Here is a 26,438-nt window from a genome sequence, read left to right as displayed (position 1 = left end):
TAGATGGAATACTTGGCTTCTTGAGCCGACAATGTCCTAGACGCATAGGCGATGGGGCGCCTCCCTAGTTCAGTCTCTTGAAGAAGGACTGCAGCTACCGCTGACGACGACGCGTCGGTTTGGACGATGAATTTCTTCGAGAAATCCGGCATAGCAAGTACAGGGGCATTACAAAGTGCTAATTTAAGGTCTTCAAAAGCGGCTTGTTGAGAAGGTCCCCACTCGAATTTGATGCCTTTCCTACGAAGAAGGTTTAAGGGCGCCGCTCTATTAGCGAAGTTAGGAATAAACTTCCTGAAGAAATTCACCATACCAATGAACCTGGCGATACCTTTAATGTCCTTGGGAGGTTTAAAATCACGGATGGCCTGGGTTCTAGAATGATCGACTGCTACACCATCAGGTGACACAATATGCCCTAGGAAGGACATAGAGGGCTTAGCGAAGGCAACCTTGGACAACTTAACAGTTAACCCAGCCTTACGAAGGTGATCGAGAACTTCTCGCAGATGATCTAGATGTTCTTGAAAAGTCTCTGAAAATACGACGACATCATCCAAGTAGTGATATAAGTACTCAAATTTGATGTCGGAGAAGACCCTATCTAGTAGCCTAGTGAGTACAGCTGCTCCGGTGGGGAGCCCGAAAGGCACGCGGTTGTATTCATATAAATTCCAGTCCGTGGCAAACGCTGTAAGGTGTTTAGACTCTTCGGCAAGGGGAATTTGATTGTAGGCCTGATTTAAGTCCAAGATAGTAAAGAACTTGGCCTTACGAAACCATGAAAAACAAGAATGAAGGTCAGGAAGGGGCACAGATTGCAACACCACCTTCCGATTGAGAGCCCTATAATCAATGACAGGCCTGAAGCCTCCTTGGGGTTTCGGAACTAGAAAAATAGGCGAAGAATACGCCGACTTAGAGGGCCTAATAATACCATCCTTCAACATCTGATCGATAATTTCTTTCAGAGCCTTCATTTTAGGTGGAGATAGCCTATACGGTGGAAAACGAACAGGGATCGAATCCGTGACCTCAATTCTGTATTCGATCAGGTCAGTAACACCAAGAGTATCAGAGAACACCTCGGGAAACGACTGCCACAATTTGCGAATACTATCAGCCTGCTCCTCAGGTAGATGTCTAAGGTCTAACAACATCTCATCCTGGGTAGGCGAAATAGAAGAACATGATGCAGATTTACACTTTAATAGAGGAATGCTACAATTAGAGACAAATTTGAAAGTGCAAGACCTACTCTGAAGATCGAGCACAAGACCAGTGTGAGAAATAAAGTCCGCTCCCAATATAATGGGGCAAGACAAGAGCTTGGCCACAAACAATTTAACTCTCCAAGTGAATTTAAAAATACGAATTTTGACCAATAAGGAACCTAGAATTTCTAATGGGGATGAATTAGCCGAAACATATTGCACAGGAGATGAGACATAGTCAGGTAGTTTACAAACAGATTTCAATTTAGAATACCATTCAGCCGAAATAATCGAACAAACACTGCCTGAGTCTAAGAGAGCTGTAATAGGCTCGTTATTTAACTCAATCTTAAGAAAAGGAACCGGTGCGGGGGAATCCGCCGCAATCCTAAGACACTCTTTGGGACCTTCAAAAGATAAATTTGAAAATTGCTCGTTCTCTAAATTTACAACCTGTTTACCAGGGGCTGAGTCTCGGGAAGATGGATTAGTTGACTCAGCCGAAGCCACTAGTCACTTTTTATTATTGGCATAGGTAGAATTTGCACCAGAAGTTGAGCAGGAGGGGGTGCTATTCGAGTTTGGGCAATTCTTGGCGATATGTGAGAAAGCCCCACATTTAAAACAGCCTTGTGCTGAACCAGCTCCATTATTTGCCCTACTAGTTTTGACCAATGGACATTTATTGCGAAGATGGTCAGGCGACCCGCAAGCATAACATTTACGGGGTGTGACTGGTCGGCGAGGTGGAGGCCGAGTGTTACTAAAGGAAGGCGGGGGTTCTTTCGCTACACGCAAAGAATCGGCGTATCTAACTCCTTCCGCTGAGACGGCCAACGCTTCAAGTTCAGAGAAAGTTTGCGGGCACGCCGCGAAACACAAGTATGACCTATAAGATGGTGAAATGCCTTCCACAATAGCCTGTACAATCTGATCTTCAGGAAAATGAAGGGCAAACACCCTAGTATAAAACTTAATATCTTGGATGAAGTCTGCCAAGTTTTCATCCAAGCGCTGTACACGGTAATAGTACTTCTGAATAAGGGAGGACCTGGCCCTAGCCGGGATGAAGTTAGCTAGCAAATGGGCATGGAAATCCTCAATAGATGATTGCTCGGCAATGGCTCTTACGATTTTATCAGAGAGAATACCAATAGCATACGGATAGATAATTTGCAAAATTTGACATGGAGAAAGAGAAAACACAAGGGCATGATCCTGAAATTCAACCAGAAATCTTAAAAATGAAATTACTTCACTGGTGGTATTAACCGAAAACTTAGAGATACCTCTGAGCAACATTGCCAATGGATGAGGCAAGCTGCTAAACCCGGGTGACATAGTAGGTAAAGATTTCAATGGCAAGGAAGTTAATTCAGAACGGATGTTACTCAACGATGCACGGCGTTCAGGCTCGTTGTCCAATGGGGCAGAGATAGTTTGGGCAGCAATGGTTTTCCTATTTACTTCTCCCTTAGGAGGTGCTTCCTCGCTACCTACATTCACTATGGTGGGTTGATCAGATTTGGGAGGAACTTCCCCAGTTAACAATTGAGTGACCTTGCTAGATAATTCAGACATATTTTCAAGCAGCGTACTAGCTTCCTTCTTCTGAACGTCATTCAACTTTAGAGACAACAGATCGTTAACTCTATTTGAAAAGTGATATAGCCTAGCTTGCACACGCTTAATTTGATTGGGAGAAGGATCATTTTCATCAAAAAAACTAACTACAGAAGCTAGCCCAGTAATATTCTCCGTGATCGTGGAAAGAGAGTCGTCAATTTCTTTCTCTCCCAAATTGGGGATGGAAATGGGCAAATCTAGGGACTCTCTAAGCTTGTTAGTGTCTACTGCAACCGTGCCTCCAGATTGCACATTTCTGATAGTTAATTCATAGATCAACTCCTCTTTGCGCAAATAATTAAGATGGAGAACATCGCGAGGGCCTGGCATGATGAGAGAACAATTTTGAAAAAGTCAAAAAATTCCAGCAACTGAGAAAATGGTTAGAGTTCGGATCAAAACAATGTGTAGCCGTCAAAAGGGGCTAAATTGAGACCCATTCAACCACGCTCTGCTACCACTTGTTACCGTGTTTTTGTGGTAGTTATGCATGAAAGAAGGTGCTGGGTGGTGAATAGGTCTCAAGCTACTAAAGTGAAATTAATTTTAAAATTTAACAAGGTTATATTTTCTTTTCAAAATTAGGTAACAACAAATAGAACAGGTACTTAGTAGCCGAAACACGATTGAAAAATACATTTACATAGGTACCCCATTTGGGGCTTCAAAAGTCAGAAACATAATTCTTGAGCAATGAGCCCAACCTTACAATGAACACCATACAACAAAGGGGCCGAAAACCCCCAAACATGCCAGAAACATTTGCTTCCAATTACACCCAAAAGCCTCCTTGAGGCAGAAACACAATTTTCAAGAAAGGGCAACTTCCCCCTAAAATACAAGCCTATCATAGGCCACTCCGAACTCCACCTTTAAGCTGTCCTCCAAGGACATATACACAGGGGTAAAATACTCAACCTACTGAGGTCTGTTAAATGACAAGAAGGTTAATGCATGACCTCTAAAATACAATTTGAGAGGAGGCGAACTTGCACTCCCAATACACTTTGCTTAAGACCTACTTGGCCCTAGGCCGTTAATACAAGGGCTAATCCCATACTAAAGAGGTGACTTAAGAATAGAACAATTTGTTTTACGTTAACGAAGAATAGGTTGAGAAAACTAAGTTCACCTCACAACAATATGAGTGGGAGCTCGAGAGGGTTAGCACTCTCTATCCCAGTATGAAGCTTTAAAAGAGAATATATGAAAAGAGTAGTTACATTTTAGGAAAAGGTTACATGGTTGAACGCTTAGAACCCGCCCCGAAAGTTAAACTGCTGAGCTAGCAAAGAAAGAAGTTATAAATCGGCCATTACCTTGTTGTTGACCGCTGCCGAAGAAAGAGGCGCTTCCCGCCCCCTGCTATGTACTTTACACACAGAAAGATGGATCAGAAGTGGCGCAGAGACCCAAAAATCAGCAGTTTATATCCTCTCGCGGAAGGTTCTAGGCGTTAGGGGAATGAAAACACCCGCCCACAATAATTTTATTGGCTAGGGTACAGAAACATATCCAAGTTGGGGGAAAATACATCGGATTGGTCGGAAATTACTAAAAGAAATTCGGGATTGGATAACCTAAAACAAGGGGAAAAAGAGGGGTATACAGCCAACTTAAACAATAACAGAAGGAAATTTAACAAGAAACAAACATTTGAAATAAAAATTTCTCCAACAAAATAGTTCTTTGACTCCGCACTAGGGTGCACTATTGTTGATCTTCAGTAGTGTCCTCTAGGAGAGAAAGTTTACACTTCTTACTTCAAGCGAAACAAAAACACATCAAAAATGACACAGTTCAAAAACTCAAAATTTTCCACGTGGTGACATCTTCTGAGAAGGTAAAGAATTAACAGCGTAGATAAAGTTCAGACTTCCTCCAGCAGAGGAGTTTCACCTGGCGCAATTTTTAAATTAGCGGCGTGGAGGTGTACCGCCCGGTACAATAATAATAATAATAATAATAATAATAATAATAATAATAATAATAATAATAATAATAATAATAATAATAATAATAATAATAATAATAATAATAATGAACACAAGATAAAACTAATGGGACGGACAGTCCGTTTGCTTGTGCCAGAGTAGAAACAGAGAAAAGATTGTAATGATAAAAATAAGAATGATAATAATAATAATAACAAATAGAATATAAATAATAAAATAATAAAACAATAGACGGACACTGGTCGTGCTGCAGAAATATAGGCTACACCACTGTGCGCAGGAGCATCATGGAATTGAAAAATACAGTTTTGAATTGTAATAGGACAGTGGTGGAGAGAGAGTGGTGTGGGTGGAAGCTAAGTGATGGGGGGGGAGGAAAGAGATGAGAAATCTGGAGTGTGCGACGGTCGTTAAGAATGGCATCAGATTTTCGTGGTTATTTCCGACTAAGCTGGCTACCGCTCAGTCTACAATTACTTGCTTAAATTCTATTTTTGCTTCTTTTGGTCCGTGCCAATATATTGTATCTGATAATGCTAAGGCTTTTACATCTAATCTTTTTCGTAAATTCTGTTTTGACTTGTCCATCTCTCATGTAACTACTTCTGCTTATTACCCTCAACCATCCCTGGCTGAACGGGTTAACCGTAATCTCAGGTCCGCACTTATTGCCTATCATCATGAAGATCATTCCAGGTGGGACACGTCCCTGCATTGGATAGCTTTTGCTTTGAATTCGGCGGTTCATGAATCTCACAAGTTTACTCCAGCTTCTTTGATGTTCAAGTTTGTTCCCATATATATATGGCAATCCACGTCACATACGAGTGTTAAGATATTAGCCCCATTTAAGAACTGCCGGTACATCTAAAACACTGAACATACGTTGAAAGTTAAAGCTTGAAATTATCTTCACCAAACGAAAACGAAAAATAATTCATACAGTAGAGGGTTAAAATAGAACAACGATAAAAATGTCTCTCGAGAAAATTGTGTTTATGTCACAAGCAAAAGGCAGTGCACACTGGGGAAATTCCAGAGCAATGGAGATTGTCAACAATCAAAAGTATGTTTAAGAAAGGAGAAACTGACAATCCTGATTCATATCGAGGTATAGCCCTCGAAAACACATCATTCAAAATCTTCATGAAAATCTAAACAATCAGGCTTGCAGAAGAAATAGACTCCCAGATACCAGAAAATCAATTCGGCTTCCGAAAGGGAAGAAGCACACTACATGCCGTAAAATACCTAATAGAACAAGTCCAAGATGCATTGAGGCATCCAGGAAAGAAATATTTTGTAGTCTTCGTAGACTATCGTAAGGCTTTTGACCTTGTTGATAGAGCAACACTCGTCCGGAAACTCAATTACCTAATAGGGGTTACACATCCGATAGCAATCATAATCTCGAATATCCTCAAATATAACTATGTCCAAATATCAGACAACATAACCCTATCCAAAAACGTAACCCAAACAAACGGAGTCCTACAAGGTGACCCAATCAGCCCAATTTTATCCAACATCATGACAGCAGACATCACAGAAATAATCACAGATACCTCAGCATTGCTTATACTTTACGCAGATGATATGGCAATAGGCTCAGAAAACATAGAAGAGCTCCAAGAGGTCCTCAATAGGCTCACATCATGGGCAGAAAGAAACGGTTTGCAAATAAACCACAACAAAGCTAAACAAATGACCTTTAGGAAAGGAGGAAAACATGCACATAAAAATACAATAACCATGCACAACAAACCTCTAGACGTAGTGCCGAAATTCAAGTACCTAGGAGTCACCCTCCAAACTACTCTAATATCCTACAATATCCACGTCAAAGAAAGAGCAGCCGCAGCAATAAAAGCCATCTACAACATTCAACAACCTCAACATTGGGTACAGCAATGTTACTGTTCAGGACAGCCATAACACCAATAGCAACCTATGGGATTAGCATCACCTGGGAAAAACTCACAATCAGCGACCTGATGACAATAGAAACAGTCAAGGCCCGATCTCAAGAGAATATTTTTTTTGCTAGGGGCTTTACGTAGCACCGACACAGATAGGTTTTATGGCGACGATGGGATAGGAAAGGCCTAGGAGTTGGAAGGGAGCGGCCGTGGCCTTAATTAAGGCACAGCCCCAGCATTTGCCTGGTGTGAAAATGGGAAACCACGGAAAACCATCTTCAGGGCTGCCGATAGTGGGATTCGAACTTACTATCTCCCGGATGCAAGCTCACAGCCACGCGCCTCTACGCGCACGGCCAACTCGCCCGGTCTCAAGAGAATTCTAGGCATTGGGAAGTCAGCCCCTTCAAGGTTAACATATGTTCTAACCAAAGAGAACTACTTCATTGACGATATCAAAACACAGTTTTGTCTACCAAACACCAAGCCCTACGAGAATGCGCGCCAAACTTTAAACGAGAAACGAAATGCTATTTGGTCCGACTTCTATTCCACGGACGTCATAATGACGGAAGAGAGGAAGCAAGCAAATTACGAGCTACGGCACGTAATTACACGTTACGCCACTCATGGATTTCACCACAGATTCTGCCAAACCAAAAACTTCCACCAGCCGAAAGAAGACGGTATATGTAACCCGTGCAAAGATCGTTGTGAAAGATACCGTGCACAAAACTGCAAAATGAGGACAACCTCAATAATAAGAATGGCATTAGCATAGTTGACCATCTGAACAAAAACTGTTTTTGCACATTGTGCGCTTTTCATTTAATAATAATAATAAAAGGCAATCTACAGATTCGAAAATATCTTTTGAGATTAATTACGTCATTCATAAAGAAATATATTTGTAATGCCGTCTTTTTAGTGGGACACAAATATGTCATTACACCAAGGAACTTGTTTTCCGTGGTTTTCCCCTTCTCCTCCAAGAAATTATCGGGATTGTACCTTACTTAAGGCCACGGCCGCTTCCTTCCCACCAAGCCTCTGTTCATGATAGGGAGTGAGGTCTTTTGGGCGAGGCACAGTTAACTCTCGACAGTTGAATCGCCCGACCCAATGCCTCACGCTCCAGGACACTGCCGTCGAAGCGGTAGAGATGGGATCCCTCGCTGAGGCCGAGGGAAAAACAACGTTGGATAAGCAGTTTAGGTAGACGAAGAATTAGGTTAAGAAACGACAATAAAATGCTAGTTCTGATGACTTCAGATTAAGATGATGAAATGCCATGAGTTTCTGCAGATGGCTCTAATAGAAGAGTTGATAATTTTGGACATTCCAGTAATTTGTGAATATTTACTTGTGATTATTAACTTTCCTTCCTTCCACATTCCACTATACCACAGAGGTTGAGAAAGCCCGTATTAATATCTCAAATTGAACTGAAATGCTGAGTTAGGCCTATTTATTAATTTAAACGGTTCTGTTTTACTGGTTTCTCAAATAGCGTTACCAAACTACCATTGAACCTTAGGGAGTCATACAGCACATTCGTACAGGGAATACATAGCTACATCCATTACCAATTCATTACTCTCCGTTGCGATTGAGAGTAAAAGGCCTTCATGACGTCTTCATCAAGTAACAAATGTCGCAGCAGCGAATAGCAGAATACTAGTGGATCTTGAAGGAATTTGCGCATCCGTGTCAGGATGGCCGAGTGGTCTAAGGCGCCAGACTCAAGGATAGTCCTTGTCTGGGAAAATCAGGTCTGAAGAATTCTGGTCCTCTCTGAGGGCGTGGGTTCGCATCCCACTCCTGGCACGATTTTAATGTTAATTTCATCTGGACTCTGGTCGCACACGAATATTTATTTCAAATTTCATATCAACAGTGAGTATTACGAAAATAGTAGTAATGCATATAACGAATAGACAGTGTATATTGAACCCTTTAGGTCCATATTGAGGGATACCTACCTTCCTTACCTATCAGCAAAGTTCATGAGATCTGTCTCTTGGGTCGTTTCGGGTTCTGCGTCACTTGCTGAGGTAAAGGTAGGGTTCATTAATTCTAATCTATCTACCGGAATGAAAGGTCTGTTTAAAAGATTCCTATTTATTCAGGAAAATTCTGAAGCATGTCAATGGTATCATAGAAGTCAATTGTGTCCACTGGACACCACAATCATTTTACATAAATGTCAGAACACTGGTGTGAGACTTTAACGTAATTGCCTGATGGGCATTCTTACTAGAAACCATTGTCTCAATTATTAATCATTTAAGAAAGGAAAGTCTGGAAATCCTTAAATTCGGCTTCCATGTGAGACCACATGTACCATCATAGTGATTCGTTATGGTCCAGCCCTCGTAACACGAACTCTGGACTCTGAGTATAATTAAGGCCGTCCAATCGGTGTGTGCCACACAGTGGTTCTACGGCATGGACCCTTAATTGAATCGATGTGACCTGCGTCTATGTCATGGACCGACATCTAATCTTTTAAGTTACTTTAAAGTCATTGTGGATGATGACCGCAAGGAAATGATGCTACGATGGCGTATGGCCCTAATCTAAGTCACTGAGGTTGATGACCCCCTGACCATCCAAGTTTCTAGGCTGAAGGCTAAACACAATTAAGTTACATCGGTTTATGACCAAAGTTCCACTTTACTATCCCCAGCACATTCACTGCTCAATCAATCAAAGTTCAATAATTACAACAATAGCAATGCTCACAAACTTAGTGGCAGAAAAATCCATTTCCTTCGGATATGTCCCCTTTATCGTTACTTTATTTTTATATTTCCCAGAAACAAACTAAAATTTCCAGAATGCATCTCCAAGTTATTCGCTTGATTAAAGTTATTTCAAAATGCGGTTTCACTGAATTTAATAATTAAATAAATTTAAATGATTTAACGAAATGTTAAAGATCAGTAAATTTTATCTCCGCGGACTCTGGTTTCTTCACAAATTTCTACGCAGCTGTGATATGAGTTCAATATTGCGATGTTTATCTGGCTGGAAAAGAATTTGTTACATCATTCATGTCCAGCTATATATCTCGTCTCGCGATATCACACTTTAAAATTCTAATCTAGTCCTAACCGTTATTAACACTTGGATATCCTAATAATCTACGTACAAACCAAACAACTCGCCATATAATTACGATGTCATATCTCGTCATTACCATTATGAATTTTGCACACCCCTCACAGACAAACCGATCAATCACGACCATCGCTCTATATTTTGGACAACCCTAAATTTGGTTACTCTGTTCCTTATACTCAAAGTTCATGGTTTCAAATGTTCATTACGTCCCCAATTACAGTATTTCACAATACTTAGATCATTACCGGCTATGAAATTTCAACTAAATCCAGCATTTTAACGTATCCCCTGGCCGAGAATTACAGTACAATCTCATCTCCACTTCTTTCCCGCTATCATAGCTGAGGTCTCTCACCCCATGCTCGCTTGGCAGTTACATAAACCACCCGGTTCGTTCTACCTGACTGACTTCTCAAAATGCTCCCTTTAAACTCTGCCGACATGATTAAACAAATACGATATTCTAACCAACAAAATGCACAGATATGCTTCAAGATGCCCACACTAATTATGCGCGTCGCCAATTATACCGCTATGGATTTCTATGAATTCCTTTCCATTCTCAACATTATAAAATATTCCTCGGGCTATCATATCCCGGCTTCAATGACAGGACTCTAACCTGATTCGCACATCTCATCTCAACTCATATAAAACACTCCTCGGGCTTCCGTGTCCCGGCTTCAATGACAGGTCCAACCTGATTCACAAAACTAACCTCTGTTTCCCAGCTCCACAATTATCCTCGATAAAGAACTGGAATAAAATCCTCACTAGAAATCCCGACGTCTAATATCGCACAATGCATTACTCATGAATAACTTCGCATAAATGATATCGTATTTAATAACTTGATTTTTACGAGAAATGACTGAAACATTCTACTAGATCTTTTATTGTCAGTCAGACACAGTTTAAAATGGGCATTAAAAAAGAACGTTTCTCTCCGTGACCAAATTCATCACCCTTGGCTCTCACCCGACAGCGCGCTTCCACTCGATTGAAAATGAGTGACCATGGATTATTATTATTAACGTCAAATTGCAGACAGAAGAATATTACATCGAATGAACATCTTACTTCGACATCACAAAATACAGGCAGTACACTCACACGGATGACGATCTACATTGGACGTGATATCACTTCAGAACCCTATTCAATAACTTTTAGAACATTATACGACACTCGCAAGACTTCAAAATTTTATCCAAGTGGGAAATAAAACAAATGACTCTTTTAGTCGTACTCTCACATTTACAAAACTTAGTAGGGCGACCACTGCGTCGTATATCCCCATGCAAATACACTTTTAGAAATCACGAGACGAGATATAAGATGTAGTAAGATGGAAAGCCACCTACCTCATGTCGTCACGCCAGTATTCGTCTTAGGGCTCACCTGTGACCCTGACATTTTATTTAGCCATCTTTACATTCATGGCTGTACATCTCATTATGTTTCTTCAGGTTTCCTGGAATAAAGCATTAAAAAAAAGAAATACCCTTCACTTGTTTGCGGAGCGCACACGATGGATTATAATTATTCCCGCACACGAATTACTTAATCACATTAGAATATTTCAGTACTTTGACCGTCCTATCTGGTACAGTTATTTCACTCAAGAAAACTATCTCCTCATGGAGTCAAGACTTAGCCGCAATGGCTAAAATCTGCAGTTGAACTCAGTCTACTTTCGTTGGTTTGATTTCGCAGAGCAGCTCAACAATTTTTCGTCCGCTTTGTATCACAAATGCCGGAGAAGGAAGGTTCGTCCTGGCGTCCCTTCATATTTATAGCAGTTACCCCCTCTCTTCGGATCTCTCCCTTTGCCGCCAAGAAAATTTCTCTAAATTTTCTGACTTACCTAAACTGTAATTTCAAGAGTTTTGAAAGTGACTACATGCTTGCTACATTTCTGGCGGTAGTGTTCATGGACATTTAAAAATTTTACGGGTTCGATTTGTGAGATGATTGACCTCCTTTGATAGGCACTATATTTTTTTGACTTGGCGTGGTCACGCCATGTACACGCGCTTTGAAATAGTTCATAAAAATGACTTGAGATTCTTCCGCCGTCGACACGTGTGGTTGACGTCACGTACCCCAGAGCGTGGGACCGAAGGTAATCACCCCCTCGTCACGTGTCAAATCCATGCTATCAAGAATCCAACTTTTAATTTAATTGTTACATTATGCATAATGTTCTTAGGGCACAAAGGTCATGGGTTCAATATATTATAAAAACAATGCTCCTGAAGGTGTGGCAATGCTTGAGCTTGCTATGTACCGACGAAGGGATAGGAAGTGTATGCCTAGTCAATATTAATCTATGACAACAGGCAACCGACAGAGGAAAACGGTAATTCCAGCACTTTCTTGGCTGACGGGGTCTTATTCGTCAAGGATGAACTTTCGGTGTGCAAGTGTTGTCGACCATAAAAATGTCTGTCGAGAAAAATATGTTTATGTCACAGGCAAAGGGCAATCTACAGATTCGAAAATATATTTTGAGATTATCTACATCATTCATAAAGGAATATATTTGTTATGCCGTCTTTTTAGTGGGATACAAATGTGTAATTACACAAAGCAACTGGTTTTCAGTGGTTTTCCCCTTCTCCTCCAGGAAATTATCGGGATTGTACCTTACTTAAGGCCACGTCCGCTTCCTTCCCACCAAGGCCCCTGTTCATCATATGTAGTGATGCCTCCTGGGCGAGAGACAGGTCACTCTCCTCAGTTGTATCGCCTGACTCAATGTCTTACGCTCCAGTACACTGCCCTCCAAGCGGTAGAGTTGGGATCCCTCGCTGAGGCCGAGGGAAAATCCAAACTCGTATAAGCAGTTTCGGTAGAAAGAGAAATAGGTTAAGATACGACAATAAAATGCTAGTTCTGACGACTTCAGATTAAGATGAAGAAATCCCATGAGTTAATTCAGATGGCTATAATAGGCGAAGTTGATAATTTTGCACATTCCAGTAATCTGTGATGATGATGATGATGATGATGATGATGCTTGTTGTTTTAAGGGGCCGAACATCGGAGGTCATCGGTCCCTAATGGAACGAGATGGACGACAGGATACATGACAGTTAAAATTTTAAAACGTATCCACTGACTAGAGTTTAAAAAATGGTGATGGAAAATGAGTATGAGATTAAAACAATCAGTGGATCTGATTCGCAATGCCTTATTTTGTAATAAAATAAGAAAAAATACAGGAGACAAAGGAATAAGGCTTTGCTTGCTAGGACAGATATATATACGTATGTTACATTAGACTTTAAAAGAACACATTAAAATGCGCAACACAAACTAAAATGAAGTCAATGGGATAAAAGCGCTATTGACACAAAAAACACTAGGACAAAGGACATCATCACACACGATAAAACAAACCACTATCCCTCATAAAGCGGATGACGAGGTCTGCTGACTGCTCGTCATCTCGCAAGATAAGGGATATTGTACTCGGAAGGTTAAGACTACGGCGCAGATCGACCAGGTCCACACACTCCGTAAGGATGTGTGCCACGGTAAGGTGTTCGCCGCAGGTACACATCGGAGGCGGTTCCCCTTTCAAAAGATGCGAGTGAGTCAGGATACCATGGCCGATCCGAAGACGACATAATACCACGGCTTCCCTCCGCGAAGCCCGAAGAGAAGTCCTCCAAACCTTCGTTGTTCCTTTTATCGCTCACAGCTTATTTGGAAGTGGAGTGGGCTGGCACTCCACCTGGGCCACTCCATATCCCAATGGGACATAACCAGATGTCTCAGCTGAGAGCGAATATCACTTGCTGGAACCTTGAAAGGCAACGGGGGCAGTGTAACTGCCTCCTTGGCAGCCTTATCTGCTAATTCATTTCCCTCTATGCCCATGTGGCTGGGGAGCCACAGAAACGTGATTCTGGTGCCGGCATCCGAACACCCGGCCAGCAGGTCCTGGATCCGCTGCACCAGAGGGTGCCGAGGGAAACAAGTATCAATAGACTGGAGCGAACTCAAGGAGTCGGTACACACGAGAAAGTGTCGGCGCTCATTGTACAGTGCGTACCGCAGAGCTTCGCGGATAGCATAGAGTTCGGCTGTGTACACACTACAGGTTTCCGGGAGAGCAAAAAGGAACCTATTATTGTTGACAACGAACGCACAGCCCACCTTCGTATCTGTCCTCGAACCATCCGTGTAGACGGCGACTGAATCTGGATAGCGGCCAACAACGGACAGGAAGAGCCTCCGATAAATCGAAAGGTCCGTGTTTTCTTTCGGGCCGGTGTGCAGATCCAGGATTATTTCAGGTCGTCGTACTACCCACGGAGGTACCCCACTTGGTTGTCTGACAAGGCAAGGAACCGAAGGTACGTCGAGCAATCTGTAACTGCTATCCAAGCTTAATCCAACCGGCCGCTTTGCTCGAGGACAAGCAGCGTACAGCAAACGGTTGCCATTTTTGAACACGCAAGGATAGCTTGGATGAAGTGGCATCTGTCGCAAATTTTCAGCATACGAAAGAAGCATTTGCTGGCGCCTCAGATATAAAGGCGGCTTACCAGACTCAGCGAGCAGGCAGGTAATGGGACTTGTACGGAAAGCTCCCGTCGCCAACCTAACCCCGCTGTGGTGGATGCTGTTCAGCTTCCCAAGCACGCTTGGCCTTGCTGAGCCATATGCTGCACTGCCGTAGTCTAACCTGGATAAAATGTGTGCCCTGTAAAATCGGAGTAGCACCACGCGGTCAGCTCTCCAATTAGTGCTGCCAAGAAACCTCAAGAGGTTAAGCCTCTTGGTGCATTGAACTTTTAGCTCCCGCACGTGTGGCTCCTACGATAATTTACTGTCAAAAAGGAGCCCAGGAAATCTGTAAGTGTCAACAACTGGAAGAACGACATTTCCTAAATAAAGCTCAGGATGTGGGTGAAGAGTACGTTGACGACAAAAGTGGACAACGGAGGTCTTTGCGGCAGAAAACCGAAAGCCATGTTGTAAGGTATACTTCTCCACCCTCCTAATAGCTTGCTGTAATTGTCGCTCTGCGACTGCCATACTGCACGACCTATAGTGCAGAGCAAAATCGTCCACATATAGTGACGGTATTACTGCTGGACCAGCAGCAGCGACAATACCGTTTATGGCAATCGCGAACAGAGCGACACTAAGGACCGATCCCTGTAGGACTCCATTTTCCTGAACGTGATATTGCGAATATGTCCTCCCTACTTGGACACGGAATAGACGGAGGGACAAAAAATTCGCAATAAATACCGGCAAGTTACATCGGAATCTCCATTGGTGCAGGACTGAAAGGATACCATATCGCCATGTGGTGTCGTAGGCCTTCTCTAAGTCAAAGAAAACAGCTACCAAGTGCTGTTTACGGAGAAACGCATCCTGGATAGAGCTCTCCAGGCGGACCAAGTGGTCAGTGGTGGATCGAGCGGCTCGAAAACCACACTGGTATTCCGACAAGAGTCCTTGTTTCTCCAGACACCACACGAGTCGGCGATTTACCATCCTCTCAAATAGCGTACACAAGCAGTTGGTAAGACAAATCGGCCTGTTACTTCCTGCATACTTAGGATCTTTATCAGGCTAGAGGACAGAAATGACTATGCCCTCTCGCCACTGAGACGGCGAATCACCCTCCATCCAGATACGGTTGAACACACGAAGGAGATAGAGTAGACTATCATCACTAAGGTGTTTCAACATCTCGTTATGGATGTTGTCCGGTCCAGGAGACGTATCCTTGCAAAGCGCTAGGGCGCTGTGGAGTTCCCACTCCGTAAAGGGCACGTTGTAGTCCTCTGAAGCTTGAGAGGCAAAACTAAGGTGATGACGTTCTGCCTCCCGCTTCACAGCGAGGAAGTCAGGATGGTAATTCCCGGAGCCAGATACATCCGCGAAATGGCTAGCTAGACGGTCAGCAATCAGAAGGGATTCAGTGACGATATTGCCTGCAATGGAAATTCCCGGTACAGAAGATGATCCTTGGATACCGAAATACGCCGAAGTTTAGTCCACACTTGAGATGATGGAGTGTGTGACGTCATAGACGACACATATCTCTCCCATGAAGCCTTCTTACTTTGGCGAATAAGAACCCGCGCCTTAGCGCGGAATTTCTTAAATGTTACCAAGTTGGCTGCAGTAGGCTGTCTACGGTAACGTTTATGAGCACGACGGCGTTCTTTGATAGCTGCTGCTATTTTTCGTTCCACCAAGGAACGAGTTTTCGGCGAGGAGTCCCCGAGAAGAACGGAATAGACTCCCCAGCAGCAGCAAGAATAATTTGGGTGATGTAAGTTATTTCCTCACCGACGGTCCGCCTGATACAGTCGTTAAGGACAGCTAATGATGTGTACTTTGGCCAATCAGCATGCTTAAAAATCCATCGAGGGGGAGCCTCGACGGAATTTTGGTTCAACAAAGTAAGAATGATGGGTAAATGGTCACTGTCACAAAGATCGTCGTGTGTGTTCCACCGAAACAGCGGAACCAACGTTCGGCTGCATAGACTTACGTCTATGCGAGAATATGTGCCGTAACGTACACTGAAGTGTGTTGGTTCCCCTGTGTTCAAAATACATAAATCCATGTCTGTTACCAATGTTTACAGCTCTCTTCCCCGGGGGCAAGGCGTCTCAGAGTCCCAGATGGGATGATGGGCGTTAAAATCTCCCAACAAGAGGAAGGGAAGTGGAAGCTGATCTAGAAGATCAATGACATCGTTAATGTTAAGAGGTAGCCCTGGCGGAAAATAGACATTACACACTGTTGTTATGACAGGCAGCAGAACGCGAACAGCTACAGCCTCCAGCGGGGTTCGTAGTGGAACCTCCTCGCTGTAGGTATCAGAACGGACAAAAATGCCAACGCCACCGGAAGCCCGGTGAGCATAATGTCGTTCTGTCGAGTATAGTCGAAAATTTCGCATGACGGTATGATGATCTGGTCGGAAATTTGTTTCCTGAATACAGACTATACTCGCCGAATACTCGCTAATGAGCTGGCGCAGCTCAGCAAGATGCCTATCATAACCGTTACAATTCCATTGTAACAGTGCCATATTGTAAGTGTGGACTTCTGAGGATTAGGATAGGACCAGCGGAATGCTACCTAACCTAACCTACACTCACATCCCCATCCGAAGATGGAGATTCGTGCTCCATGTGCAGCGCCTCGTCACTAGACGAGATGATGCAGGCCTTCAACTTCTTCGAAGTAGTCAGGGTGCGAGGTTTCTGCCCACGAGGGGAGCGCGCAGGTTTCCCCGAAGGAAGACCTGCTGACGCAGAATCAGGCCCTCCAGGTGGAGGGCGTGACGCCCCATTGGTAGGAGATTGGAAGAGCGCCTATTAAGGGCGCTGTTCTTCCCCGCCGTCGATTCTTGTTTAGACGGGCTGGGAGGGGATTTCGCAGCCCTGGTCGACGATGCCGCCTCCGCCGGCTTAGGCGCGACTTTCGCCGACCTTGTAGGGGAAGGAGACGTTGTCTTCTTCCCCTTCTGTGCCGGCATAGGTTTCTTAGCCGGCACAGGCAGATTGGTGGTCGAAGGCCGGGATGGACCAGCCATCGAGCTTGTTCTCTTTGCGGCGTTGCTCGCAGGAGCAACCGCCGCCTTGGGCGCAGCGATCCTCTGGACAGGTGTTGCAAATGAAATTGAGGAACCTGGCAGGGACTGAGCTATCAAGCTGAAGTCGAGTGTCTTGGCCGGTGCATTCAAGGAATTAAACTTACGGCGCGCTTCCTTTAGGAAAGGCCATCCAGGGTCTTGATCTCTTGGATCTTCTTCTCACTCAGATAGGTCGGACAGTTCCGATCCCGAGGAGAATGAAGACCAAAGCAGTTAGTGCACTTGTACGGAGGTGTGCACTCCTCCGCGCCGTGAGCTACTTTCCCACATGTACCACACACTGACTGATTCGAACAACAAGATACCATGTGTCCGAATCTCTGGCATTGATAGCACCGCATAGGAGGCGGGATGTACGGCCTCACATCGCAACGATAGGTTGTCACCTTGACTTTCTCTGGCAACACTGACAATTTGAAGGAGACTATAAACGCACCCGTGGCAACGTCTTCACCGTTGACTTTGCGTGTGATACGCCGGACGTGGGTCACGCCACGGTGCTTCATCCATCAATTCATCGTCAGTGTTCAGGACGAGCTCACAGTGGAAAATAACTCCACGAACCAGATTCAAGGTTTTGTGCTCTTCCACTTTGACGGGGATGTCGCCAAAGTAGTCGCACTTAAGCAACCGATCTGCCTGGAACACAGTGCTCGTCTTTAAAAGCAAACCACCATTGCGCATTTTCTTCAGGTCCTCCAGTTCACCGTAGACACCTTCAATGTGGCGACTAAATAGAATCGATTTCACCAGCTTGAAGTCGTGCCCGTCGGTCCTGGTAGCAACCAGGAACCTAGGGAAGCTGGAACCCAGACTGTCGCTGCGCTTGTTCCCAAGGGGTTGCCCCCCTTAGGGAATCGAAAGTTAAAGACTTGGGTAGAGAACTACCCGAGGTTGCAGGCGGAAGTTGTTTCGACGCCATGCCCGAAATCATCCTCCCCGAATGCCACCCACTCCGATCAGGGGGTCTCTGTAACCGAACCAAGCAGCCAAGGCAATACCCACCTGGTCGTAGCAGGTATTGCCCGGGGTCCGATGGTGGACGATGCCTAATACGGGATGACTGAGGCAATGAGCACTAGGACTCCCTCCAGTCACCCGCAATAGCATGTACCCCATAGCGTGTACAGAGCACTAACAATAGGGAAAAATAAATAAAAATAATTAATAAGAATATGTCCTTCTGGCATTCGGCTGTGCGGGGACCTGCGTTGTCAGGCGGATAGTACTGCCCGGGTACATGACACTCCCACCCGCCGCGTCCTGGGTGGTTGCTGGCACGGGCTTTCGAGCGTAGTCGCACGCATAGGAGCTCCATCGCCGAGCAGCACGCACATCAAAATTTTGAATGGTCTACATCTGACCCTCGGAAAAAAAATAAAAAAATAAAGAGGGGACCATGGCCACATGACCCTTTAAGTCGCCTTCTACGACAGGCAGGGATTACCTATGGATGTATTCAGCCTCTCCCATCCACAGGAGGTCCATCACATTATACCAAACCGCAATCCATGTCAGCGCCAAGGTCGCCCCTTTTTGTCGCCTCTTACGACAGGCAGGGGATACCGCGGGTGTATTCTACATGTGCGTCCCCCACCAGCAGGGGGTAGTGTGTTTGGTCCGCGAGAGGTATTTTATTCCCCTCAAGTCCGCCGGCAAGCCGGTTAGGACCCCCCTATCCGCCACCTGGGACGCGCCACGTGGGAGTATCACCTCTCCCCCTGCTACGACAGCGTAGTAGGTTCGTGGCCAGTAATTTGTGAAAATGTACTTGTGATTAGTAACTTTCTTTCCTTCCTCATTCCACTATACCACAGAGGTGGAGAAACCCCGTATTTATATCTCAAATTGAACTGAAATGCTGAGTAAGGCCCATTTATTAATTTAACCGGTTCTATTTTACTGGTTTCTCAAGTAGCGTTACCAATCTACCATTGATCCTTACGGTTAAATACAGCACTTTCGTACACGGAATACATAATTATATCCATAACGAATTCAATACTCTGTGATGCGCTTGAGAGTAAAAGTCCTTCACGACGTCTTCATCAAACAAAAAAATGTCGCAGCAGCGAATAGCAGAATACTAGTGGACCTTAAAGAACGTTGCGCCTACGTGTCAGTATGGCCGAGCGGTCTATGGTGCCGAAATCAACGATAAACCTTGCTTGGTAAAATAGGTCTGAAAAATTCTGGTCCTCTCCGAAAGTGTGGGTTCGAATCCCACACTTGAAACGATTTTTATATAAATTTCATTCGGACGCAAATCTGGACTCTGGTCGCACACAAAAATGTACGGTATTTCAAATCCCGTATCAACAGTGAGAATTACGAAAATAATAGTAATGCATATTACGAATAGACAAAAATGCCTTTGCTGGGGAGATGTAGTGTTTACAGTGCACTATGTCTTCTGGTATAGGCTATATCAAATTTGTTACTTTCATTGACCTGTCCTAGTCTCATCCTCGGCTTTGACAATATGAAAGTGACTGAGGTATGAGTGATGCTAGTAATGCCATTCCTTATGCAGCCAGTCCCTGTTATGAATGGTGTGAAAATATCGCTCATAGGGTCGGTTGGTGCATACACATCCGTGGGCTTGGCAGACTGATATGTAATAGCAACTTCTGGCTCGGAGGAGAAAGCAACGGGAAACTACCTCACGCCTCATTTCCCTATTACGTCTCTTCAGTGACGCCTAAGCTATTTATGACAGCTGTTGGCGGAGCTGCAGAGGATCAAACCAGCCTTCGGGCTGAATACCCAACAACATACACTGACTGACAGAGCAAATGCAACACCAAGAAGGAGTGGTCAGAACTTTATGCCAATTGCAGCGTAGACTGACGTCACTGAGGTATGCTCATGATGTGAAATGCGCCGCTGTGCTGCGCACGTAGCGAACGATAAATGGGACACGGCGTTGGCGAATGGCCCACTTCGTACCGTGATTTCTCAGCCGACAGTCATTGTAGAACGTGTTGTCGTGTGCCACAGGACACGTGTATAGCTAAGAATGCCAGGCCGCCGTCAACGGAGGCATTTCCAGCAGACAGACGACTTTACGAGGAGTATGGTGATCGGGCTGAGAAGGGCAGGTTGGTCGCTTCGTCAAATCGCAGCCGATACCCATAGGGATGTGTCCACGGTGCAGCGCCTGTGGCGAAGATGGTTGGCGCAGGGACATGTGGCACGTGCGAGGGGTCCATGCGCAGCCCGAGTGACGTCAGCACGCGAGGATCGGCGCATCCGCCGCCAAGCGGTGGCAGCCCCGCACGCCACGTCAACCGCCATTCTTCAGCATGTGCAAGACACCCTGGCTGTTCCAATATCGACCAGAACAATTTCCCGTCGATTGGTTGAAGGAGGCCTGCACTCCCGGCGTCCGCTCAGAAGACTACCATTGACTCCACAGCTCCACAGCATAGACGTGCACGCCTGGCATGGTGCCGGGCTAGAGCGACTTGGATGAGGGAATGGCGGAACGTCGTGTTCTCCGATGAGTCACGCTTCTGTTCTGTCAGTGATAGTCACCGCAGACGAGTGTGGCGTCGGCGTGGAGAAAGGTCAAATCCGGCAGTATAGGTCGGCCGCTCGTTCTTGGCCGGTGCAATTCACGTGCGCAGTGGTCTCTCCACGCATAGCGAGCCTATAAGTTTCTTCCCACTACGGTAACCAGTACATTTGACGTGCGCAGTGATCTCCCCGCGCAGGGCATGCGCATAATAATTATGGCCTCAGTTCTCTCCTCGAACTGACAGCGTGCGGACACCAGAGTAGCGCGAGCGGTAAGAATAGTGACTAGTGGTTCGTTTTTACTTCCTTACAATGCCTCCAGTTCATTCGAAACTAGGGTCGAAAACCTTGCATAGTCAATCACGTGAAATAATTTCGAATGTACACGAATTTATGAAGAGAGAAGCAGCAGCCGGTGATGTGATGATCCCTTTGAAAAAGGTTCAGGAAAGGGTCGTAAGGGCGACTCGTGTGTCTGAACGATCTGTGAGACGGATTATTAGGGAAAGAGAAGCCGCTGAAGAAACGGGAACATCATTTGGAACGCCTGGGAAAAGCACGCAGTAAGGAAACGTATTACTGGTGTGGATGACTTCGACGTGTCTGTGATTCGCCGTACAGTGCATGACTTTTATCTTGTAGAGAAATGTGCGCCAACAATCGGCAAACTCCTTCCTAGACTTCAGGATGAGGATAGCATAAAGTTTACAGGAGGGAAAACAAGTTTAAAACTCATATTGAAGAATATGGGTTTTAAATGGAAAAAGACAAGAAACAACAGGGCTGTTCTGATAGAACGGCATGACATTAGGTCTTTGCGTATACAGTTCCTGAAGGCGATTAAGAAATATCGAGAGGAGGGTCGTCCCATAGTTTATGAAGACGAGTCTTACATTCATAGTAGCCATTCAAGCCCTAAGAACTGAAGTGATGACACGGCAGCAGGTTTGATGACACCTGTATCGTAGGGCAGTAGATTAATAATCGTTCATGCCGGTGGCTCGTCGGGTTTTGTACCGAACGCTCTATTAATGTTCAAATCGGGGCGGTCGACGGGAGACTACCATAATGAAATGAACTCTGAAAATTATCAGCGCTGGTTGACAGAACAATTAATACCAAATTTACAACCTAAATCTGTGCTGGTAATAGATAATGCTTCTTACCATAACGTTCGTCTGAACAAAACTCCAACCTCTAATAGTAGGAAAGATACCATGAAAGCATGGCTTAGAGGGAAAGGAATTTCGTTTGAAGAGAGTATGCTAAAGGCTGAATTGTACAACATTATTAAATTGCACAAACCGCTCCATCAGCAGTATCTCATAGATGAAATTATGACAAGACATGCGCACACTACCTTGAGACTACCCCCATACCATCCTGATTTAAACCCCATAGAAATGATATGGGCTGACGTGAAACAATGAGTAGGAAATAGGAACACCACTTTTAAAATGGACGATGTTATCGCTTTGTGCAGGGAAAGATTATCAGAAATCGGAGAAGAGGAATGGGGAAAGGTTTGCCGTCGCACAGAGGAAAATGAATTAGAATATTATGCACGGGAAGGACTAATCGAAGATGCTATTGAAAGAATAGCGTTCACAGTTAATGGCAGTAGTGACATTAGTGACAGTGACGGTGACAGTGAATCAGAAGAGAACATAGAATCAGGAGACAGTGAAGACACAGCGATGTCAGGTGTAGAGGAACTGAATTAAACCCTGCACTATTAGCTCCTGTGAATATTAGTATTAGTACTTTACCTCAGTAGAGAGTTAGAATTATATTATTCTTTTTTAGTTAACTGGAACGTACAGTAATGCCTACTAGCGATGTGAATCTTTTAGTGTAAAGAATAATGTGTATAAAGATTTCGCGTGAACGGAACGTTGGTTTGCTTTGCTTTGCTTTGCTCTGACCGCTTCTTATACAGCCTGCAGCATGGCGACGGACGGACACACGAGCGGGGCGAAGGGTGCCCGAAGACTGGAATGGGTAAGTCACGTGATAAGTCACATGATCTTCTATACTCGCTCTATTGTTCCCGCGCGCAAGTGACCGGCCAAGAACGAGCGGCCGACCTATAACTGTGGAGCGCCCTACCGCTAGACAACGCGGCATCATGGTTTGGGGCGCTATTGCGTATGATTCCACGTCACCTCTAGTGCGTATTCAAGGCACGTTAAATACCCACCGCTACATGCAGCATGTGCTGCGGCCGGTGGCACTCCCGTACCTTCAAGGGCTGCCCAATGCTCTGTTTCAGCAGGATAATGCACGCCCACACACTGCTCGCATCTCCCAACAGGCTCTACGAGGTGCACAGATGCTTCCGTGGCCAGCGTACTCTCCGGATCTCTCACCAATCGAACACGTGTGGGATCTCATTGGACGCCGTTTGCAAACTCTGCCCCAGCCTCGTACGGACGACCAACTGTGGCAAATGGTTGACAGAGAATGGAGAACCATCCCTCAGGACACCATCCGCACTCTTATTGACTCTGGACCTCGACGTGTTTCTGCGTGCATCGCCGCTCGCGGTGGTCCTACATCCTACTGAGTCGATGCCGTGCGCATTGTGTAACCTGCATATCGGTTTGAAATAAACATCAATTATTCGTCCGTGCCGTCTCTGTTTTTTCCCCAACTTTCATCCCTTTCGAACCACTCCTCCTTGGTGTTGCATTTGCTCTGTCAGTCAGTCTATATTTTGAGAATAATTACGTCATTCATAATGAAATATATTGTTATGCCGTCATATTAGTGGGATACAAATGTGTCATTATACCAAAGAATTAGTTTTCCGTGTTTTTCCCCATCTCCTCCTGGGAATTATCGGGATTGTACCTTACTTAAGGCCACGGCCGCTTCCTGCCCACCAATTCGCTGTTCATCATAGCTAGTGAGGCCTCCAGGCGCGAAGGGGAAATTGGTCATTCCCCTTCCCGAAGGGAGTGGGCCCACCACCTAGAAGGTTACGCCATCTCTCTGGCCAGGACATTGGGCGGTGTTTGGGGATTTCTTCGACTTGGAAAAGGAAAATCTACTGTGTTTTGTTTATTGGGGATGTTAGCGGATGTGGCCTCTTGGCTAAGGCAGTGCTTTTCTGTTTTGCTTTATTAATGAGAAGTACATACATGTGTTTACATATGCAAGATACAAAGTGTTTTTACAAGATACATAGTGTTTTGTGCAAAGTACATAGTGTTTTTATAACCAGGGTACATACTGAGGGTTTTCGCTGGGTTGTGATAGGAGATGGAGTGCTAGGACGTGGTACAAGGAAGAAAAGTTTACTAGGGAGGTAAACAGGTTTAGGAAGTTAGGCGGAGGAGGGTGTAGTGTGCGGTTACTGGGTTGGGGTGGTGGGAGGTTTCTAGGTGGTGGTGGTGGATAGTTGTTGGGTGGCGGTGGTGGTAGACGGGAGTGTGGACTTGGTGGTAGAATAGTGGGTGCTGGCCCGGAGCGTGTTCTGTGGTGGGGTAAGTTAGATCGATTGGGGTTTAGGGAGGTGAGCAGGAAGGTTCAATCCGGTGGTGGCGTCCATTGAGATGTAGGCTACTCCATGGTTTATTAATCGTTGGACGTCTTCGGGTGTAGGCAAGTGCAGTCGTACTAGGTACGCTGGACCGTCGTCGTTACGTATTCGGAAGGCTCTCAGCACCGGACGTCCTGCCGGCTGGCGCTCTTGGAGTATTGCTGTGATTGGTAGGCTTGGTTCTACGCCACAGGCGACACATCTGAATGTGTTGTTCTGGCTGCGTGGTGGTGGCAGTGTTGTATTTGGTTCTTCCTGTTGGTCATGGACTGGGGGTGGTGGGGGTCGGTAAGTTATCAGAGGAGAGGGGTGGGTTGTTACGGTGATGGTAGTAGGAACGTAGGAGTTCGCTTGAATGGAGGTAGTAGTATTGGTGGTGGTGGTGGTAGTTGTTGTCGTGGTTAGGGAGGTGGAGGGAGGGAGCGGCTGTTGATGCTGTTCTAACATTATTTTGGCAAGCCGCTTTGCTGAGGTCTCTTCTATTGGGTACTGCATTCCTCGGAAACAGATACCATTTTCCAACGCCTTCCCAAAGTCTTCCAGTGATGGGTAGAATAGGATGATTTCCCTTAGGGGAACACCGTTTCCTATTGATCTGATGGCGGAGTAAACGCCGGTCGGACGGAGTTTCGTAATTACGCCTTCTACTAGGATCGCTGGGTCATTATAACCGAGAGAGATGGTATACTTGTAGGGGAGGCCGACTTCCTCTTGGTGTCAGGCCTATTTTGCTTTTTTACATCGGCCGGGTGCGGAGTTAAAGTTGTGGCGCTACCCGGCCGAAAAATAATTTTTGTGGGTGTTTTGTGTGGTCAGAGTCCACATTCGGAGTTTGGAGAGGGGATGGTGAGGCCTCCTGGGCGAGGCACAGATCACCTTCCACAGTTGTATCGTCCGACCCAATGTCTTACGCTCCAGGACACTGCCCTCGAAACAGTAGAGTTGGGATCCCTCGCTGAGTCCGAGGGGAAAAACCACCCTTGGACAAGCAGTTTAGATAGAAGAAGAAATAGGTTAAGATACGACAAGATAATGCTGGTTCTGATGACTTCAGATTAAGATGAAGAAATACCACGAGTCTCTTCAAATTTGTGAAAATTTACTTGTGTTTAGTAACTTTCTTTCCTTCGTCATTCCACTACACCACAGAGGTGAAGAAACCTCGTATTAATATCTCAAATTGAACTGAATTGCTCAGTTAAGCCTATTTATTAATTTAACCGGTTCTGTTTTACTGGTTTCTCAGGCAGCATTACCAAACTACCGTTGATCATCATTACGGGGTCTTACAGCAACATCGTACACGGAATACATAATTATATCCATAACCAATTCAGTACTCTGTGATGCGATTGCATGTAAAAGCCATTCATGACATCTTCATCAAGCAAAAAGAATGTCGCAGCAGCGAATAGGAAAATACCAGTGGATCTTGAAGAAGTTTGCATATCTGTGTCAGGATGGCCGAGCGGTCCAAGGCGCCTGACTCAAGCCTAAGCCTTGCTGGGTAAAACAGGTCTGAAGAATTCTGGTCCTCTCTGATGGCGTGGGTTCGATTCCCACTCCGGACAGGATTTTTATATTAAGTTCATTCGGACACAAACCTGGACTTTGGTCGCACACAAAAATTTATTTCAAATCCCATATCAACAGTGCCGCCTCTGTGGTGTAGTGGTTGGTGTGATTAGCTGCCACCCCCGGAGGTCCGGGTTCGATTCCCGGCTCTACCACGAAATTTGAAAAGTGGTACGAGGGCTGGAACGGGGTCCACTCAGCCTCGGCAGGTCAACGGAGTAGAGGTGGGTTCGATTCCCACCTCAGCCATCCTGGAAGTGGTTTTCCGTGGTTTCCCACTTCTCCTCCGGGCGAATGCCGGGATGGTACCTAACTTAA

The 26,438-nt window shown here is 45.1% G+C and overlaps 2 non-coding genes across 2 annotated transcripts; both read left to right on the top strand.

Annotated features, from left to right (window-relative positions):
* Positions 1 to 8,423: 8,423 nt before the first annotated feature.
* On the top strand, positions 8,424 to 8,541 carry TRNAL-CAA (transfer RNA leucine (anticodon CAA)). Its single transcript has 2 exons — positions 8,424 to 8,461; positions 8,497 to 8,541. It is a non-coding gene; the product is annotated as a tRNA-Leu (tRNA).
* A 17,458-nt stretch (positions 8,542 to 25,999) lies between these two features.
* On the top strand, positions 26,000 to 26,116 carry TRNAL-CAA (transfer RNA leucine (anticodon CAA)). The gene is made up of 2 exons: positions 26,000 to 26,037; positions 26,082 to 26,116. It is a non-coding gene; the product is annotated as a tRNA-Leu (tRNA).
* The last annotated feature ends 322 nt before the right edge of the window (positions 26,117 to 26,438 follow it).

This window comes from Anabrus simplex, chromosome 3 (assembly GCF_040414725.1).
Source record: "Anabrus simplex isolate iqAnaSimp1 chromosome 3, ASM4041472v1, whole genome shotgun sequence".
Taxonomy (NCBI): domain Eukaryota; kingdom Metazoa; phylum Arthropoda; class Insecta; order Orthoptera; family Tettigoniidae; genus Anabrus; species Anabrus simplex.
The sequence above is the reverse complement of the archived record's forward strand: the minus strand, read 5'-3'. Positions and strand labels throughout refer to the sequence as shown.